The sequence below is a fragment of the Natator depressus genome, chromosome 2 (genome assembly GCF_965152275.1).
Source record: "Natator depressus isolate rNatDep1 chromosome 2, rNatDep2.hap1, whole genome shotgun sequence".
Taxonomy (NCBI): Eukaryota; Metazoa; Chordata; order Testudines; family Cheloniidae; genus Natator; species Natator depressus.
Window position 1 is genome coordinate 242,548,757 of NC_134235.1, and position 16,737 is coordinate 242,565,493.

A 16,737-nucleotide genomic window follows, 5' to 3' on the forward strand; every position below is an offset into this window, starting at 1 on the left:
CAAAGTACTCTATTTAAGATGGAACAATCAGTTGCATACATACAAAAGGGAAATGACTGCTCAGGAAGGAGTACTGTGGAAAGGGATCTGGGGTTTATAGCTAAATATGAGTCAACAGTGTAACACTGTTGCAAAAAAAAGCAAACTTCATTCTGGGATGTTGTAAGCAAGACACAAGAAGTAATTCTTCTGCTCTACTCCATGTTGATAAGGACTCAGCTGTAGTATTGTGTCCAGTTCTGGGGTACCGTATTTCAGGAAAGATGTTAACAAATTGGAGAAAGTCCTGAGGACAAAAAAAAAATGATTAAAGGTCTAGAAAACATGACCTATTAAGGAAAGATTGGAAAAATTGTGTTTGTTTAGTCTGGACAAGAGAAGACTTAGGAGGGGACATAACAGTTTTCAAGTACATAGAAGGTTATTACCAGAAGGGGGTGAAAAAATTGTTGTTCTTAACCTCTGAGGATAGGACAAGAAGCAATGGGCTTAAATTGCAGCAAGGGAGGTTTAGGCTGGACATTAGCAAAACTTCCTAACTGTTAGGGTAGTTAAGCACTGGAAAAAATTGCCGAAGGAAGTTTTGGATTTACCATCACTGGAGGTTTGTAGGAACAGATTAGACAAACACCTGTCAGGACTAGTTATTACATAGTCTTGCCTTGAGTGTAGGGGACTGGATTAGATGACCTCTCGAGGTCCCTTCCAGTTCCACACTTCTATGATTGTTTATTTCTGTTTCTTTAGCAGTTACTCTCAATTAGGGTGAGAACTTATTTTTATGCTCCAGAAGGGGAAAGGCATGTTTGCTTTGAAGGGTTATGAATTTGTTTTAAAAGCTTAAATGAGAGAGAAGGGATTAGTAAAGATATACTGAATAGGTATTTAATAAGAAGGTGACAAACTGTTCAGGTTATTAATGATCTGGAATAGAAGGAGTTCATTTAATAATAAATCACCTAATGCTTCCATTATATTTCATTGCCAATTTCCCAAAAAGAACAAATTCACTCAGTTTGCTAAAATGGTGAGTGGTTTGATCCAATTCCCATTGAAGTCATTGGGAATTTTTGCATTGACTTTAGTGGGAATTAGTTTAGGTCCTAATCTGTATCATTTGAATTAATTATCATCTTTTTGTTATCTTACTTAATCAGGAAACTATCAACTTAATTTTTTTAAACTAATTAAAATAAACTTTTCTGATTCAGCATGCCTGAAATAGCATGGCCTTAATTTTTTTTAAATACATCAACAAGGATTCTTCTGCTCTCCTGTCTTTACGTATAAAGGTTGTCTTAGTGAGGGATAAACTGACTGAGTTAAGCCCTGATCTTGCCATTAGATCTGCTGGCTCATCCCCTGCACCCAGGTGAAAGCCCATTGGCTTCAGTTGGGCTCCACACGGAGCCAGGGGTCTGCCACCATGAATCTGATTGCAGCATGGTGGCCTAACTTGGCCTTACGGGGGAAACAACAGACTTTCTACCCACAAAGGGCTGTTAAATTCACACAGTACCAGACATCACATAACATTTTATTGCTCACTTCTTTCAGTTACAGAAATCTTTGATCCAGGAATACAGGAATATGCTTTTTCAAGTTGATTGTCCCTTTTATTCTATAACATACATCCCAAATAAAATGACCAAATGGACTGCATGGAAAATAATTAAATATGAAAGTACATAGAAAGGGTACAAGGAGTCGGATTAGTTTTCTCTCAGGAGAAGCCAAGACATTTGATTATATCTGTAATATGAGTTATTTGCTACAATGATACTTTCTCTTTTGTAAAGAGATTGGAGTAACGATCACGTGGTTACATAGCTGGCCAGTGTGCACAGCTTGATGCTTTAGGGCCCTCAGATGCATGAAAGCAACTTCATTCACTTCGGTTGCAAGTTTTTGGCATCTGAGGGCAGAACTTGGCCCTACAGATGGAATTTTAAGTTTCAATGTTCATTTTTTAAAAATATATTAAAAAACAAATTTAACAATTGCAGTTTATCTCACTTATTTAGAATATATGTAAATCAATAGCCATCAAGTTAGGCACATCTAAAAAATGTGCATTACGCAATATACTGAGTGCACATAGTCGTGAAATAGAAGCTTTGTGGAGAATGTTTGCTAAAGTATAGTTCTCTCCTAACCTACCTGCAATAGTAGCTTTGAAGAAAATACTCTCAACTTGATTCTCCTCTCATTTGCATTGGGTTTACACTGCTGTAACTCTCGAGTTCAGGAGAGTTACTCTTGATTGGCAGCTATGAGACAGGAGAATCAGGCCATGTATGTTGCTAACAGTCAGAGCTTAATTTAAATCTTTATTACAGTATTTAGTTTCTAATCTCCATACAGTATGTGAGCTATCAGCCTTCAAGAGTCTCAGAGATTCAATTCCAGATGCCACCTCGGCCACCCAAGTTTTCATTCCTTTTTTTTTTCTCCTTTGGATATTTGTATTGGATTTTTAGTAGGTATAACAGCAATAGGAATAATTGGGCTTGTCTATACTTAAAAATGGGTCAAGGATAGATTGGGATGTGTTAACTAATCTGAACCTTGTCACCACCTTTTTTGTTGTGTGGATGGATTTCAGTATCTTTCATCTAGATTTAATAGGTCGAGGTGTATCCTAGGCTCCCTCTTAGGGTGTTTTTCGTGTGCCAAGACCCTGCATAGGGCACAGCACAAGCTGGTCAGGCAAGGTAAAAGGCATTGAAATTCATCCGCATGAATGAAAAAGCCAGCTAGCGACCATACCCTAACCTCAACCCATTTTTCTAGACTGGGCAAGTCTGCTGTGCCTAAAGATATGTCTGCACTGCAAACCATGTGTGGCGTGTAGGCTATGTGTAGCTACATGCTGCAGTGAAAAGCAGGTTGCATCCACACTGCAGTGTGCCACTACACATGGCAGTAAAAGGCTCTGGCAGGGGGCGGCAGCGGAGAAAGGCTCTGGCAGCAGGGAGCTACCCTGGACCCTTTCCCTATTGCCTCCTATGGCCAGAGCCTTTCCCCACTGCCAGAGTCTTTCACAACAGCGGGGAAAGCCTCTGGCGGCTCCCTGTGGTAGTGAAAAACTCCAGCAGTGGGGAGACAGCGGGACACTGCACTGCTAGAAATAGCAGTGTGGATGGGGGAGGCCCTCCTTGGGTGTGGAGAGAACTGTGTCAGGTACATACCCTTTACTCTTCTCGCCTGAGCATGTCTTGACTCTTCTCGCCTGAGCAGTGCCATCTATGCTGCTATTTATACTGCTGCTGGGGGGCATGCTGTGTACGTACTCTACACACTACTGTAAAGGGAGTGTGCAGTGTAGATTGATCCTAAGATAAAACAGAGCAGTACATATGAATTATGTGGAGCGGGGTTTGATGTGTGTTTGTAGGCCATAAGCAGGCACCCACACATAGCTAGGAAATTAATGCAAGACATAACACACATTTGAAGTAATGTGAATGCTTGGTACCATGGTAACTTACAATGTATTTTTCCATTTCCGATGCTCTTTGGTTATGACTGAGTTACATAAGCAGTAGAAAGACCTGACATAGCTATTCTGAATTTTCAGAGAGGCTGAGCACCCACAGATCCTATTGAAGTAAGGAAATCAGGCCGAGCATGACTTGTTCAAACAGTTCCTTAATGTCACAAAGTGCATTCAGAACACATGTACAGCACAGTTATCTCTGAAATGTATCATTGCTGTGGACTAACGGACTGTTTGTCTCAAGAGTCTAAATTGGACCCTTCCTCCTCAAGAAAATATAATGCAGGACTCACTTCTACTGATGCTCTTTATGATACGAATCATTGTGCGTCATACTGTATTTATTTACACCACACTCTACATTTTTTTTCATTACTTTTTCCATGAGAAGTGATTAAAGGCCTTCTCATGTACTCATTCATTCATAAAAACTGTTATTCTGTCTTGCAAAGCAGAGTGGAAATGTAACTTGCAAATTGCAAATTCTCCCACACACCATAGAAAATAGTTGATTTTACAATACACACATATACAGTATATTACTGTATGCAGAGAGATGATTTTACAATACACACATATACAGTCCCAGTTCTCCTCCCACACTTCAGCCTCCTGTCAGATGTGTCTATCCTCTCCCATATCCTTGTTCACCCACACTGGTTCCTAGTCCCCAGTCTCCTTGTCCAGTTTCCCTCCCTCCCTCCCCCGTGTCATCATCTGCGCAGTCTCACCAACGAACTGGCTCCCAGTCATCCCCCACATTTCCCTCATTAGATTCCAGTCCAGTTCTGCTTGCCCAACCAGTTCCAGCATCTCTCCCGCCCCCGGGATCCCAGGCCCAGCCTCAGCACTTGCCACCACTCCCCTCGCTCCCTGTCCTAGTCTCCTTGCCCTGTCAGTCCAAATCACCTTACTCAGCCGGTCACAGTTTCTCTCCCTCTTTACATCCAGTCTCACCAGATTCCTTGCCCCAATCTACTCCTTCCCTCTCCAGCCTGGTCTGGCTTTTGTCCTCTGTGCATTTGAATCAGACCTCCTCCTCCTCCACACTGCCTGAGAGCCAGAAGGGGGTCACTGAGAGCGCAGGAGATAAAGGCCCCTTGCTTTCAGCTCCAATGCCCAGCTCTGCCCTTGTCAAAAGGAGGTGGGAACAACTAGTACAGGGAAAGTCCATCTTGGCTAGTGTAGCCCTGCTTGGGTGAGCTTACTCAGTTACTCTGGGGGACAGTGCATGCACAGTCTGGTCAGCACCAGAAGCTCTGAGAGGCTTGAGTGTGCTCATGGAGGATGAAATCTTCAGATAGCTTAGCTGTAAAACTGTAAAACTGTTAAACTGTAGCCAGTCTGTACTGCACATGTGCAAACTGCAGATTTTCAAAGACTTATAACTAAGGCTAAGATTTAGTCATGGGCATTTTTAGTAAAAGTCATGGCCAAGTCACAGGCAATAGACAAAAATTGAGGGCCCCGTGAGCTCTCCATGACTTGTACTCTATACCCCTGACTAATTTTTTGGTGTTGTGGAGGACTCCGGGGACACAGCTGCTGATCTGGAGAGGGGCTTTGGGGCACCTGCTGATGCTGGGGAGGGGGCCTTTGGGGTGCATGCTCGTGCTAGGAGGGGGCTCCAGGGTGCCCTCTGGTGCTGGAGGGGGGAGGGGGCACAGGACCGCCGCTGCTGGCAGGGGGCAGCATGGGACCTCACATCCTCGTCAGTGAAGATGGATGCAAATGGCCTTGTCTTCCTTAAGTGCACTTTTAACACCTGAATCGTCCAGTGCCCCACTTTGTTTGGAAAGCTTCCTGCTTTTGATGTACTTAAATGTTTTTGCTGTTAGCTTTTGTGGTTTTTGCTAGCTTTTCTTCAAATTCTTTTTTGGCCTGTCTAATTATACTTTCACACTTGACTTACCAGAGTTTATGCTCCTTTTTGTTTTCCTCAGAAGGATTTGATTTCAAATTTTTAAAGGATGCCTTTTTGTTTCTCATCACCTCTTTTACTCTGTTTAGCCATGGTGCCACATTTTTGGTCCTTTTGCAGTTTAATTTATTTGGGATATAGGTTTAGTTTAAGCCTCAGTTATGGTGTACGTTTTCTTAAGTTTCCATGCAGCTTTCAGGCATTTCATTTTTGTTACTGTTCCTTTTGATTTCCATGTAACTAGCTTCCTCAGTGTTACGTAGTTTCCCTTTTGAAGTTAAATGCTACTGTGGTGGGTTTCTTTGGTATTTTCTCAAATCATAGAATATTAGGGTTGGAAGAGACCTCAGGAGGTCATTTAGTCCAATCTTCTGCTTAAAGCAGGACCAACCCCAACTAAATCATCCCAGCCAGGACTTTGTCAAGCTGGGCCTTAAAAACCTCTAAGGATGAAGATTCTCCTCCCTAGGTAACCCATTTGAGTGTTTCACCACCCTCCTCGTGAAATAGGTTTTCCTAATATCCAACCTAAACCTCCCCCACTGCAACTTGAGACCATTGTTCCTTGTTCTGTCATCTGCCACCACTGAGAACAGCCGAGCTCCATCCTCTTTGGAAACCAGCTTCAGGTAGTTGAAGGCTGCTATCAAATCCCCCCCTCACTCTTTTCTTCTGCAGACTAAATAAGCCCAATTCCCTCAGCCTCTCTTCATAAGCCATGTGCCCCAGCCCCCTAATCATTTTTGTTGCCCTCCGCTGGACTTTCTCCAGTTTGTCCACATCCTTTCTGTAGTGGGGAGTCCAACAGTGGACGCAGTACTCCAGATGTGGCCTCATCAGTGCCAAATAGAAGGGAATAATCACTTCCCTCGATCTGCTGGCAGTGCTCCTACTAATGCTGCCCAAAATGCCATTAGTTTTCTTGGCAATAAGGGAACACTGTTGACTCATATCCAGCTTCTCATCCACTGTAATCTCCAGGTCCTTTTCTGCAGAACTGCTGCTTAGCCAATTGGTCCCCAGCCTGTAGCAGTGCATGGGATTCTTCTGTCCTAAGTGAAAGACTCTGCATTTGTCCTTGTTGAATCTCATGAGACATTTTTTGGCCCAATCCTCCAATTTGTCCCTGTGGACCCTATCCCTACCCTCCAGCATATCTACCTCTCGCCCCAGCTTAGTGTCATCTGCGAACTTGCTGAGGGTGCAATCAATCCCAATCATCCAGATTATTAATGAAGATGTTAAACAAAACCAGCCCTAGGACCAATCCCTGGGGCACTCCGCTTGATACCGGCTGCCAACTGGACATCGAGCCATTGATCACTACCCGTTGAGCCCAAAGATCTAGCCAGTTTTCTAGCCCATTCATCCAAATGTTTCCCAGGAAGTTAAATTTAATTACATTATGGTTGCTATTACTGAGCAGTTCAGCTATATCTACCTCTTGGACCAGATCCTGTGCTCCACTTAGGACTAAAGCATGAATTGCCTCTACTCCTGTGAGTTGCAAGACTAGCTGCTTCAAGAAGCAGCCATTTATGTTATCTAGAAATTTTATCTCTGCATTCCATCTTGAAGTGGGTTAAGTTTAGAGAGGGAGTGTGAGAGCCAGGTACACTTAACAAACATTCTCTAAACTCCCTCACAAAACTCCCCTTTTTGCTACTCCTGTTTGCTGGCTTCTCTGGTCGCTTAGGATCTTGCTTTTTAAAGCCTTGTTCTCCCTATCAAGGGAACCTATAGGAATTTGGGATCAAAGGATGGGAGGCTAGAGCCTTGTTAGGAAGCTCTCAGCCTTTATTTTATCATTATTTTTATCCATATTTTTCCCAGGATCTATGTCAAACTTATAGGTTTATATTTACCCAGGTCATCCTATTTACCCTTTTGAAGTATTGGCATGATATTAACTTTCTACCAGTCTTCTAGAACTTTCCTTATATTCCAAGACTTATTGAAAATCAACATTAAAGGTCCACTAAGCTCCTCAGCCAGCTCTTTTAAAACTTTTGAATGCAAGTTATCTGATTTTAAAATGTCTAATATTAGTAGCTGCTATTTAGCATCCTCATGAATTACTGTTGGAATGGAAACAGTATCGTCATCATCATCAGACGATATGACTACATCATCTGGCTTTTTTCCCAAATACAGAACAGAAATATTTATTGAACACTTGTCCATTTTCTGTATTGATAATTTTACCATTTCCATCTAGTAATGGACAAATACCATTGTTAGGATTCTCTTTTGTCTTAATATACTTAAAAATCATAATGCTGCTGATCATTGTTTTCTCCTTATGTTCCTTTGCTTTCCTTATGAATTTTATACAATTCCTAGCTTCATATTTATATTCATGATTATCAACTGTCCCCTTTTTAACTTTTTTATAGATGCCTTCAGTTTCCCTCTAAGCCAGGTCTTTTTTTTTTAAACCGTACAACCTTCTTCCTAGACTGGAATTGTAGCTTTGGGGACAATTCCCCATTATCATTCACATGTTTGTAATTGAATTCTTCCTCCCAGCTGATTTGTGTCATAATTGTTTTCAGCTTAGTGGAACTGGTCTCTTCAAAGTAGCATATATACACTTTTTGGTCTGGCCTTTATTCTGTTTGCACATAATAAATGTGACAAAGTCATGATCAGTTGTACCAAAGCTACTACTAATTTTTAGTTCTGTGATCAGTAGTTCTTTATCTATCAAAACAAATCTCATATAGCATTCCCTCATGCTGGATGCAATACTTCTTGAGTTAGGAAATTTTCATCTGCAATATTTAGAAAATCCAAGGATGTTTTGGTACTGGCAGCATGAGACTTCCAGCATTCACTTAGATTGAAGTCCACAATGATCAGGATTCCCTCAGTTCCTTCTTACCACTGGTGATGGTGCTGGAATGTCTCCTTGCCTTGGCAAGCTTACCTTTCTCAACTATACCTAGCTGTGAATGTCTTGTAGATAGTTTATAGAAAGTTTGTATAGTTTTATTAGTTCCCTTAGTGCTAAATTAAAAATAGTTTGTTAGTTCCGTACGGGACTTAGCCTAGGGACGGGGCATGCCCCGATCCCCAGGCTTAAAGCCTTGTGACCTCTGCAAAAAACCTATGCCAGTCAGTGATCCCCATCAATGCTGTCTGAAGTGCTTGGGGGAAACCCACGTGAGCGACAAGTGTTGCATTTGTAAAAGCTTCAAGCCGTGAAACAAAAAGGAGCGCGACATTCAACTTAGAGAGCTCCTTATGGAGTTGGCACTCGCATCGGCCTCAGAGCAAGCTAGATCGGACTCCACTCCAAGCACCGCAGCATCGGTGCGGAGTCGCCACCGGCACCGACCTCTGACTGGCATTCTCCTATATCCCATAAAGGGAAGGAGAGAGCCGGGGGAGAACAAAGACCCTCACAGGGCAGCTCCTCCTCCTCAGGACAGTGGCCAGGCTCCAGAGCCCATTGAGCTGTTGAGCCTTCTGTGAGACTCTCCTGCCACCTCAGTAAGTGGCAGAGACACTTGGCACCTGGCAGTGCCATCCACGAGGAGGTCTTTCAGGCCGCTAAGGACATATTGTCCCTTACAATGCTGCCCACACCAGCCAGCGAGGTGCCCCATTCGAGGGGTAAACCTGCCCTGGGGCCTTTTCAGTGGTCCCCATCTGTGTAGCACCACTCCCTGCCACAGAGGGTGCTCCGCCAGTGCTCACCTGAGCAGTGCCAGCCCCCAGATACGGGTCAGCTTACCTGTAAGAGTTCCCAGGGTTATTCCCCAGACTCTAGACAGAGTTCCCTGGGATCCTAGCGCCAATTGCCAGCACTCCAGCACAGACCCGTGGAGGCATATCGCCAGTCCCCAGAGTTCCGGCACTGGTCCCCGGACAGTCGGTATTGCTCTCCGATCTCGCGGCACCACTCCAGAGTCAAGACGCTGATCCCCGGCGTGTCATCACTGGTCTCTGGATTGCTGGTACAGGTCTCCAGAGGCATGCCAATAGTCTCCTGAGCTGAGACGTCGATCCACTCGCTCCTGCTCTCATTCCCGGTCAACAGAGCAACCCGCTCTCAAAGCATGAGGTGTCGATCGATAGGTTATTGTCACTGATCCTCCAAATGCCGTCACCGGAGATGCGGCACCAAGAGCTGTCATCCTGGTACAGGTCCCCATTGGAGACCTGGGGAGAGGGCCGATGGGAAAGGGGTAGACAGATGGCAGCAATACCATTCTGGTCCCCCAGACAAGTGTCCCCCTCCTCAGGCTCTGAGAGGGAGATTGAAGAACTGCCTATGGGATAAGGCAAACCACTGAGGGCATTGGCATTCCCCTCAGTGCCACCAGCAGGCACATGCCCCAAGGCCAGTGGCTGGCTCCTTGGCAGCTATGGAACCCATGGGGGTTTCCTCAATCATCGCACCCTCAAGGGCATCTGGAAAAAAGTCGGTGACAGTCTCCCACTCATCCCCTGACTCAGAAGCAGAGTCGGAGCCTGCCTCGGTGGAAGCTCCCATGGCAGAGGGAACAGAGTTGGCCAACCTGCCTATACCCACCTCCTCATCCTCTTCGCCCAATGAGGATAGCGGGACCTTCCCACACAGTTCCCCAGGATGATGTAAAGGCTCACCAAGAGCTTCTAAAGAGAAGGCATCTAACCTGGGTCTGGAGGCCAAGGATTTGGCAGAATCCTTTGACTCCCTAGTTGTATCAGCAGCCAATGAGCACGATAGACAGGGCCAACCGGGATCGACCCCTAAGAGCCTCGATCTCTTTGGCAGAAAAATGTATTCTACGGCCAGCCTCCAGTTAAGAGTGGCCAACCATCAGGCCCTACTCAGCTGTTATGATTTTAACATTTGGCAGTCCATTGCCAAGTTCGAGGACTCGCTGCTGGAGGAGCCCAGGAAGAAGTTCCTGGCTATCCTTCACGAGGGTAGGGCTGTGGCCAGGGCAGCCCTCCAAGCAGTCTCAGATGCAATGGAGTCAGATGCAAATGGACTTTGGCTATTTCCATGAGGCATGCATCCTGGCTACAGTTATCGGGCCTGTCAGTGGAGGTTCAGCAGTCCATCCAGGATTTCCCATTCGATGGCCTGGCACTGTTTTTGGAACAGACAGACAGCAAGTTACATGGCCTGAACGACTCTAGGGCTACCTTGCGCTTTCTGGGCCTTTACACACCGGCGCCTGCGAGAAAGCGGTTCAAGCCGCAGCAGTCCCACAGGTTTGGAGGCCATTCCCAATCAGAGCCCTTCCTCAAGAAGGGCAAGGGCTACAAGCGCCTGCAAGGCCAACAGCTGGCCTCCTCAGCTTACTCAAGCTCTATCCACAACAAATTGGGTAATAAGCAGGCATTTTGAAGGTGCGCTTGAGGGCGACCTTCCATCCTGTGTCCTGGATCCAGAACCCCTGTTATTTTCCAACCACGTGTTCCCCTTCTACCCTTCCTGGGCCCTTAACATCAGACCAATGGGTTCTCAACACAGTAGCAGTGGGGTATACCCTCAGTTTATTTCTATCTCTCCCCCCTACCTTCCGTCTTCAGGGACCCTTCTCACATGTATCTGGTCACTCCGGAGGTACAAGGCCTCTTGTGGGTGGGAGCCATGGAGGAAGTTCCTTTTCATCTGTGGGGAAAGGGTTTTACTCCCACTATTTTTGTTTCCAAAAGCCAAGGGGGGGTCTACACCGCATTCTCGACCTGTGAAACCTCAACAGGTATCTCAAGAAATTGAAGTTCTGCATGGTCTCCCTAGCCTCCATCATTCCTTCCCCGGATCCAGGAGACTGGTATGCCACTCTCGATCTGAAAGATACTTACTTTCACATATCGATATTTCACAGATACAGAAGGTTCCTATGATTCGTGGTCAGGATTGCCCACTACCAATTTGCAGTGCTCCCTTTTGTCCTAGCAGTTGTGCTATGAAATGCATGTCAGTAGTGGCAGTCTACCTCAGACATCGGGATATCAAAATCTACCCGTACCTCAACCACTGGCTCATCAAGGGGCGCTCCAGAGTCCATGTCTGGTGCAGCTGGAACTGGATAAATTCTGGAGGCTAAGTCCATTAATGGCTATTAGCCAGGATGGGTAAGGAATGGTGTCCCTGGCCTCTGTTTGTCAGAGGGTGGAGATGGATGGCAGGAGAGAGATCACTTGATCATTACCTGTTAGGTTCATAGAATCATAGAATCATAGAATATCAGGGTTGGAAGGGACCTCAGGAGGTCATCTAATCCAACCCCCTGCTCAAAGCAGGACCAATCCCCAATCAGATCATCCCAGCCAGGGCTTTGTCAAGCCTGACCTTAAAAGCTTCTAAGGAAGGAGATTCTACCACCTCCCTAGGTAATGCATTCCAGTGTTTCACCACCCTCCTAGTGAAAAAGTTTTTCCTAATATCCAACCTAAACCTCCCCCACTGCAACTTGAGACCATTACTCCTTGTCCTGTCCTCTTCTACCACTGAGAATAGTCTAGAACCATCCTCTCTGGAACCACCTCTCAGGTAGTTGAAAGCAGCTATCAAATCCCCCCTCATTCTTCTCTTCTGCAGACTAAACAATCCCAGTTCCCTCAGCCTCTCCTCATAAGTCATGTGTTCCAGACCCCTAATCATTTTTGTTGCCCTTCGCTGGACTCTCTCCAATTTTTCCACATCCTTCTTGTAGTGTGGGGCCCAAAACTGGACACAGTACTCCAGATGAGGCCTCACCAATGTTGAATAGAGGGGAACGATCACGTCCCTCGATCTGCTCACTATGCCCCTACTTATACATCCCAAAATGCCATTGGCCTTCTTGGCAACAAAGGCACACTGCTGACTCATATCCAGCTTCTCGTCCACTGTCACCCCTAGGTCCTTTTCCGCAGAACTGCTGCCTAGCCATTCGGTCCCTAGTCTGTAGCTGTGCATTGGGTTCTTCCGTCCTAAGTGCAGGACCCTGCACTTATCCTTATTGAACCTCATCAGATTTCTTTTGGCCCAATCCTCCAATTTGTCTAGGTCCCTCTGTATCCTATCCCTGCCCTCCAGCGTAGCTACCACTCCTCCCAGTTTAGTATCAACCACTCCTCCCCAGGTTCATTCTCTCTGGGGCACCTGGCATTGGCCACTGTCGGTAGACAAGATACTGAGCTGGATGGACCTTTGGTCTGACCCAGTATGGCCGTTCTTATGTTTTTATGCACTTGTCAAGCTCTGGGCCTGTTGATAAAAGAACAAAAATCAACATTGGTTCCTGTTCAAAGGATAGAGTTTATTGGAGACGTCGTCTACTCTACCTGAGCCAGAGCCTTTCTGCCAGAGGCCAGATTCAGGGCAATATCTGATCTGATCATCAGTGTCACTGTCCATCCGCTCACCACTGCCCAGGTCTATCTCAGACTATTGGGGCACATGGCTGCATGCACATATGTTGTTTGGCACGCAAGGCTCAGACTACGTCCTCTCCAGATGTGGCTGGCGTCAGTCTCCCTGGCCAGGCATCACCTGGACAAGCTCCTCATGATCCCACTGTGAGTACTTACCTCCCTGTAGTGGTGGTCTGACTGGGTGCTAGTGTTGGAAGGTGTGCCGTTTGCGAGCCTACAACCCATGGTCTCCCTGATATCGGATGCGTCCAACGTCAGTTGGGGAGCACATCTCGGTATGCTGCGGACTCATGGACTATTGTCATGACAGGAGTTGGCGTTCTATATAAACGTCAGGGAACTCAGAGCCATCCATCTGGCTTGCAGAGTGTTCCTTTCCCAACTGTCCTGTCGAGTAATACAGGTGCTGACTGACAACACGGCCTCCATGTTCTATGTCAACAGGCAAGGGAGAGCTTGTTTGTAGGCTCTGTGCCAGGAAGCCCTTCGTCTATGGGACTTCTGCATTCAGCATGTGATCCACCTGGAAGCCTTGCACCTCCCTGGTGTCTGGAACATGCTAGCGGATCACCTCAGCAGGCCCTTCTTCTCTCACCATGAGTGGTCTCTTCACTCGGAGGTCATAAGGATGCTGTTCCAAAACTGGAGAGCTCCCTGAGTGGACCTGTTCGCCACCAGACAGAACAGAAAATGTCATCAGTTCTGCTCTCTGCAAAGTCTCGGCAGGGGCTCGCTTTCCGATGCCTTTCTCCCGTCCTGGTCAGGAGACCTGATGTACGCCTTCCCGCCCATTCTGCTCATCAGCAAGGTCCTCTTGAAAATCAAGCAGGAAAAGGCACAGGTCATTATGATTGCCCCGGCTTGGCCTCACCAACATTGGTTGGGCATGCTCATGGACCTAGCCGTAACAGCCCCGTGGGCACTTACCAGCCGCCCGGACCTTCTCTCACAGGATCACAGTCAGTTGCTGCATCTGAGCCTCGCCCCTCTCCACCTCACAGATTGGATGCTGTGTGGCTGAATCCAGAGGAGTATTGCTTGGGAGTCACCTATAATCAGGTGCAGCAAGTGCTCTTGGAGAGCAGAAAGCCCTCCAGAGCAACTTACCTGGCAAAGTGGAAGCGGTTCTCCTGCTGGGCATCAGAACAGAATATCTCCCCCACCCAGTTGTCACTGCAGGCCATTTTAGGTTACCTCCTTCACTTAAAGCACTAGGGCCTCACCTTCTCTTAAATCAAGGTTCACCTGGTGGCCATATCTGTCTTCCATCCTCGCGTCCAGGGTAGATCAGTATTCTCTGATGAGATAACGATCAGGTTCCTAAAAGGTCTTGAAAGATTCTTTCTGCCAGTCTGGGACCCGGTCCCCAAACAGGACCTCAGTGTGGTGCTCACCAGGCTCACATCTCATCCGTTGAGCCTATGGCTTCTTGTTTCCTTTCCCACCTGTCATGGAAGGTTGCATTCCTTGTACCTATTACCTCGACGAGGCGAGTCTCCGAGATTAAAGCCCTTATTTTGGAGCCCCTGTACACGGTATTCTATAAGGACAAGGTTCAGCTGTGGCCCCATCCAGCCTTCCTGCCAAAGGTTGTGTCACACTTCCATGTCAATCAGGATATTTTTTTCCTGGTGTTCTGTCCAAAGCGTTACTCAACTAATGAGGAGAGGCATCTGTATACTCTAGATGTCGGGCATGCCCTGGCTTTCTAGTTGGAGCACATCAAGCCCTTCCGCAGATCAACTCAGCTCTTTCTTGAGATAGCTGACAGGATGAAAGTCCTTCCTGTGTCTTCTCAGAGGATTTCGTCTTAGATCACCACCTGCATCCGTACTTGTTATGAGTCGGCGCAGGCTGTGGCTCTACCAATAGCGAAGGCTCACTCGACAAGGGCTCAGGCATCTTCGGCTGCCTTCCTGGCACACGTCCCTATCCAGGACATCTGCAGGGCCACAACATGGTCTTCGGTACACACGTTCACAATGCTTTGGCAGAGCTGTGTTGCAATCGACATGTCCATGAACTCCTACCTGTCTCTGGAGGTACTTCTTGGGAGTCACCAACAATGGGATGAACATGAGCAAGCACTCAAAGAAGAAAAAATGGTTACTAATCTTTCATAACTGTTGTTCTTTGAGATGTGTTGCTTATGACCATTCCATGACCCACCCTCTTTCCCCTCTGTCGGAGTTCCGGCAAGAAGGAACTGAGGGAAGAGGGAGCCAGTGGCGCCCCTTATACCAGAGCTTATGCATGCCACTCCAGAAGGTGCCAGAGCCAGTCCCCTACGGATACCACTGAGGGAAAAACTTCCGGCACCGATGAATGTGGCGAGCACAAACACCTACAATGGAATGGACACAACACATCTCAAAGAACAACCATGACAAAAGATTAGTAACCGTTTTTTTCCCTACAAATAGATAGATGCTTAAGGAGCCACTCATCCTGTTCCCTAGTGTGATTTTGGTGGTCTGTAGCAGACACCAACTAATACCTCATCTTGTGATTTCTCTGTTAGGACATTGATCCATAAGCATGCAAGATCACTGTTTTCCAAGTTCTCTGTGACTCAAACACATAATGTCCCCTTTTGCCTACTTGATATTTCATAAGTACCAGTAAGTTTTATAACCACTGAGTTTTATTTTCCAATATTGTTAATCATCCCACTAGGTTTCAGTCATACCAACTCGATCGAATTTATGTTCATAAATGAACCAAGTCCTGTTTGTTATCCAGTCTAGTAGCACTGGTGTAGAGCCAATTAAAGAATTTCTTCTCTTTGTGGCCTTTGATTCCGTGATTAATTTTATTCTCAACGTCTCGATTTTGTGCTGAGTGTTCATATCTTCCTCTTTTTACCCTCCCCTTTGTTTTTAGTTTAACACACACACCCCAATTATGCCAGCCTGCCTGTTGGTTCCCCTTCTACTGAGATGGAGGCCATCCAAACTCTACAGTCTCCTCTCATCATAACAGGTGGACCAACATTCCACAAAAACAAAAAGTGCCCATGTCATCTTAATAGCAGTATTCCCATGGATATCCATGGAAGCAGGATCAACCCCTAAACTTTTATCAAAACTTGGATCCTTACAGTCAGTGTCAGCTGAACGACCAAGGACCAAACTACCCTCTCCCCCAGAGGTCCTTCCAAGCCAAGGTTGAAGTTGAAAGAACAACCAGGTTTTGCACTCCTGCTATCTGTACTATGTCTATTCTATGGATATACAGAACACTTCAGACTCCTGAATTTTTTTAACACAGCACTAAATTCACTTAAAATATTAGCCCAAAATATAGTGCCTTTTAAAAAAAGTAAATTAAAATTCTGCATAAGAAGAGCCCTTATAGATTAGTAGTCTAGCAAATGCGAATTACATAACCACATTCTATTACATTTTATTTTTACACGCAGTTTATTTTATACCTTTTATCCTCTTAAAACCTGTTAACATCAGGCAACCACACAGAAAGAAAATGTCACAGAATAAGTCCTGCAACTTTTAGTATAAATTCATCATAATATAAACATTTCCATGACAATTACTCTGAAAACTGAAAACAGCTGACCCTGCAGTGCCCTACCCACCTGCTGGGTTATATTTAGTGGCTATGCATTGCAAATTTTCCTCGGTAAATACAGTAATGAATACAACATTGTCATCTCTTTGAAAAAAATCTTTGTCTAAAAGTTTACCTCTCAGAAGCAATATTTCTGTAATGTTAGACAATTTGAACTTTCTTGAGGCCAAGTGTTCTATTCATGCCTTTATTATCACAAATATGAACTACTGTAATGTTCTATAATGACTTGTTAATAGTAGGTTCATAAAACTTTAGATGTCTGAATTGCAGCAGTTTGTGTCTTGAATAAAACTTGAAAATCTAGGAGAGCTTCAGTTTCACTATGTCTGTGTTAAGATCTGTTTTAAAAATGTTTTCGTTG

The 16,737-nt window shown here is 45.5% G+C and overlaps 1 protein-coding gene and 1 long non-coding RNA gene across 2 annotated transcripts in view; one reads left to right on the top strand and one right to left on the bottom strand.

The window, feature by feature from the left end:
* VIPR2 (vasoactive intestinal peptide receptor 2) overlaps nt 1-16,737 on the top strand; it is an 83,917-nt gene that overhangs the window by 25,464 nt on the left and 41,716 nt on the right. The window lies entirely within an intron of this gene.
* Nucleotides 96-16,737, bottom strand: part of LOC141981792 (uncharacterized) — a 111,944-nt gene continuing 95,302 nt past the window's right edge. The window contains exon 3 of the long non-coding RNA XR_012637923.1: nt 96-286. This is a non-coding gene — a long non-coding RNA (uncharacterized LOC141981792). The remainder of the gene's footprint in view (nt 287-16,737) is intronic.